This window comes from Microtus oregoni, unplaced genomic scaffold (assembly GCF_018167655.1).
Source record: "Microtus oregoni isolate MIOR12 unplaced genomic scaffold, Mior012 000019F_ref0000042, whole genome shotgun sequence".
Lineage (NCBI taxonomy): Eukaryota > Metazoa > Chordata > Mammalia > Rodentia > Cricetidae > Microtus > Microtus oregoni.
This window is the reverse complement of record NW_024543078.1, coordinates 27,076,911-27,081,510: the sequence shown is the minus strand read 5'-3', so window position 1 is coordinate 27,081,510 and position 4,600 is coordinate 27,076,911. Positions and strand designations below refer to the sequence as shown.

The 4,600-nt window shown below is 45.5% G+C and overlaps 1 pseudogene; it reads right to left on the bottom strand.

Annotated features, from left to right (window-relative positions):
- Positions 1–2,202: 2,202 nt before the first annotated feature.
- On the bottom strand, positions 2,203–4,171 carry LOC121459714 (annotated as a pseudogene).
- Between the last annotated feature and the right edge of the window lie 429 nt (positions 4,172–4,600).

Genomic DNA, 4,600 nt, shown 5'->3' with positions numbered 1-4,600 from the left:
TCAAAGATTCTGACAACTCTGAAGCCATATGTGCCTCCACCAGTGCTACCTCGGGTCATTTCTGCAGGACCACCACAGGCAGAAAGTCTGCCTACTCCTCGCTGCATGCCACCAGGGCAGCCTCACCAGGTGAAATCAGAGAGCCAGCTTGTGATGATTATTCTCTGCCCTCCCCTAACCACACACACACACACACGAACACATAAAGCTGAGCAGGTCCCCTTTTAAGGTTCTCAAACTCTGGGCTTTGAATCAAACAGAAAGGAAGCAAAGGTTCCACAATAACAGTAGTAACAGTGATAAAATTTAGCTGAGCAAACAAATATTTGGGGACTATAAATCAAGATCCTGGCATTAACAGATAAGTTCTTCTAAACTGAGTAAACTAAGTGACATTTTAATGAAAATTTACATCTCAAACTTTCCTTAAAGGTTGAAGAAACCATGAAAGAAGAATTTCATCCTGCAAAGGATAAGGATGTCATTGTGCCCATGGTTTCCGCCAACACTGAATTACCTTCATCTCCAGGTACAAGTCACAGAGGATTCCGAGAAAATTACACTTCACAACACTACAACGGATCACACAGGTTCCTTAGGACGTACCCTGGGCATGCATGGGGGAGACCACATGCTGACTCTCAGCTTCCTCTTGGTAGCCACACTGGTGACACCATGTACCCTCTGAAACATTATTTTTTTGAGAGTTAAAAAATTGGAATGTATTTGAAAACAATCAAAACCATGATCTTTGTTACAAGAAGGGGCCCTCTCGGTTCTCCACAATGATACTGAGTATGCTCACAAGGGGTTCCCTTTGTTAAGTCTTAATACAAGCATCTTTAAAAGAAAAAAAAAATTCAGTCAACTACCATCTAACGTGTTTTAATGTTTCTTCACAAATGGTGAATACACTAAAGTACACATAGTAATAATCATGATTTTGTGGCCAATATTATAAATGTGGAATTCTAAATTTAAAATATTTCTGGTTTTAAAAAATAAATCTGGTCATCCATGCAACTCTGAAGGTCTCTCTAGTAGGGCCAGTATCAAAGTTCCTGACTGTTCTCTCTGCAGGTCCAGGAGAGCCCACAGGACCATGTCATGTTCCGCCACGAAAGCTAACTCGGTCCAAGATTCTGACAACTCTGAAGCCATATGTGCCTCCACCAGTGCTACCTCGGGTCATTCCTGCAGGACCACCACAGGCAGAAATTCTGCCTACTCCTCGCTGCATGCCACCAGGGCAGCCTCCCCAGGTAAAATTAGAGAGCCAGCTTGTGAAGTTTATTCTCTGCCCACCCCTTAACACACACACACACACACACACACACACACACACACACACACACATAAAGCTGAGCAAGTCCCCTTTTAAGGTTCTCAAACTCTGGGCTTTGAATCAAAGAGAAAGGAAGCAAAGGTTACACAATAACAGTAGATACAGTGATAAAATTTAGCTGAGCAAACAAATATTTGGGGACTATAAATCAAGACCCTGGCATTAACAGATAAGTTTTTCTAAAGTGAGTAAACTTAGTGACATTTTAATGAAATCTTACATCTCAAACTTTCCTTAAAGGTTGAAGAAACCAAGAAAGAAGAATTTCGTCCTGCAAAGGATGAGGATGGCATTGTGCCCCTGCCTACCGCCAACATTGAATTACCTTCATCTCCAGGTACAATCACAGACATGACATTGTTTAGGATTCAGAGAAAATTACACTTCACGACACCACAATGGATCACAAACGTTCTTTAGGACTTACCCTTGGCATGCAAGGGGAGGCCACATACTGACTCTGAGCTTCCTCTTGGTAGCCACACTGGAGACAACATGGACCCTCTGCAACATTAATTATTTGACAGTTAAAAAATTGGAATGTATTTGAAAACATTCACAACCATGAATTTTGTTACAAGAAGGGGCCCTCTCGGTTCTCCACAATGATACTGAGTATGCTCAGAAGGGGTTCCCATTGTTATGTCTTAAAACAAGCATCTTTAAAAGAAAAAAAAAACTCAGTCACCTACCATTTAACTTGTTTTAATATTTCTTCACAAATGCTGAAAATACTAAAGTACACACAGTAATAATCATGACTTCGTGGCCAACATTATAAATGTGGAATTCTAAATTTAAAACATTTTCTGGTTTAAAAAATAAATCTGGTCATCCATGTAGCTCTGCAGGTCTCTCTAGTAGGGCCGGTCTCTAAGTTCCTGACTGTTCTTGCCTTTATCTACTTACGCAGGTCCTCCAGGTCCACATCTTCTTCAGTCCACCTGTTCCAACAATGGTCCAGGAGGGCCCACAGGACCATGTCATGTTCCTCCACCAAAGCTAACTCGTTCCAATATTCGGACAACTCTGAAGTCATATGTGCCTCCACCACTGCTACCTCGGAACAATTCCCCAGGACCACCATGGTCCATATGGACACCTCTTCTTCCTTGCATGCCACCACTGCAGCCTTGGCTACTATCACATCCTGGAGGTTGGCAGGGTTGCGGGAGGAAGCCCTCAGGTTTGGGGCCTTACCCTGGTTGCATTCTGTTCTCCAGTTCATTTTCTGAGTTCCACATACCTGCATGGAACACGGCCAATTTCCTGCTCGTTGCTGGACATTTCCTCCTCCACATGGGGGTTCCTAAGTAGCTCCAGTGTTTTCATGGGGTGAAGCCCCTTTGTCTCCTCCAATGCCTCCCATGCAACCCATGGGTCCTTTGGGACCTCATGAGCTATTATGACCTCCACGGAGCAGTGGTGGCATCCCTCTCCCCTCACGAGGTGTCATGGCACTCCACATGCTATTCTTTGGAGGTTTCTTTCGCGCATGAGAAGCTTTAAGTATTCTTCCTTGAAAATCCTTTCCATCCACCCATTCCACAGCAGCCTTGGCAGTTGGAAGATCTTCATAGGCCACCGTGGCATCCCCTTTAGGCCTTCCTCTCTCCTTATCCAAATAGATGTGGATCATGGGATGCCCAATTCTCTTGTTCATCTTAACAACCCCACACTGCTTACCGAAGTCTGCCAGATCATCCAGAGTCACATTGTCATTTAAACCTTGCACATAAATTGCACTGTTGTCAGAATCCTCATCAGGATCTATAGGAAGGCCTAGATCAGGACCTGGTCCTTCATCCATGGGTCCACCAGGCTTATTGATGCCACCTTGGTCTCTAATGCCCATTCCACTGCATCCTCCTCCCTGCCCACCTCTGCTCATGCCTCCATGATTAAATCCCCTTCTTCTCCTCTCCCGGTTATTAGGGCCACTCATGTTCTGGTTCTCTCCTGGTTGGAAAATCCTCCAGACTCCTGCCCCCGACACCATTTGGTGTGGTCCTGTCGGAATGAACTCTGTTCCCTGTAGCTGCTGCTCTGTTGGCTATATTGACTTGGAGCCTGGCTGTAGGACCCAGTCTGAGGGGGGTAACTAATGGGAGGCTGCTGCCCATAGCTGCTTTGTTGACCATAGCTACTCTGCTGTCCATAGTTGCTAGGTTGCTCATAGATGTTCTGTTGAGATTAACTGCTCTGATCATAACTAGTTGGTTGTGAAGAGGAAGATAGGATGTGTAGCATAAGATGTGTAGGAGGATAGGGTGGAGGTGCAGTGACTGGCTGCATGGGGTAGCTCCCAGGTGGTTGGGGATATCTGTAATTACTCTGTCCATACCCTAGGCTGGGCTGGTTATAAACCCCTGTGATAGATTGAGGTTGACTAGTCTCAGTGGGCTCATTTGCATCCTGTGGTCTTGCAGGTGCAGCGGCGGCTGCTGGCTGCTGGCCATAGGCTGGGTAGGCAGGCTGGGTGCCATATGCAGACTGAGCTGCACAAGGTTCTTGGGTTGTGGTGACTGGAGCAGTGGTAGTGTCATGAGCACCAGTGCCACATCCTTGAACAGTCTGGCTGTATGACTGGGGGCAGTTGGAGTGGTATCACCAGTGGGAGGCTGTCCATAAGAAGTCACATATTCAGTCTGCCTGTAGGTGGCAGTGTTCTGAGCTGATATCAGTAGGCTGTCCATAGGTTCCATAGCTTTGTTTCCCATAGGCCTGGGTGGTCTGTGCATATCCTTGAGTTTGCTGGGCTGTGTAAGCACTGTAGCCCTGCTGGGCTGCAGCTTGGCTGTAGGTACTGTAATCAGTGGACACCATTTTCTCTCCTTCCTCCTCATTCACTCTTCCTCGGCAACATTCTGACCCTGTTCTTGAAACTTGCTTCTAAGAGAACACAAGTGTGATAGCTTCACTACTGATCAGGAATCTGCTCTTGTTCATGTGCCAGGTGACGCTTTCGACCCTCAGAGTGCTAATGAGGATTTCAGTGCTACCAGTCCAGCTGAATACACCCACTATGCAACTCACTCCAAGGTTCTGCCACTTTGGGAAGCAACAATGGCACTGCTGATGATAACCACCGGAATATGGTTTTTGAAATTTGTATCAACAGTGATGATGTGGGTATTCAACCTAATTTAACATGTGACATGCATTAAAATGAGTTTAACAAGGTAAGTTAGACCACAGCAGTGGTTTTAAATAGATGATGACTTATGCACTAGAAACCCAATTCTCTTTGGCACC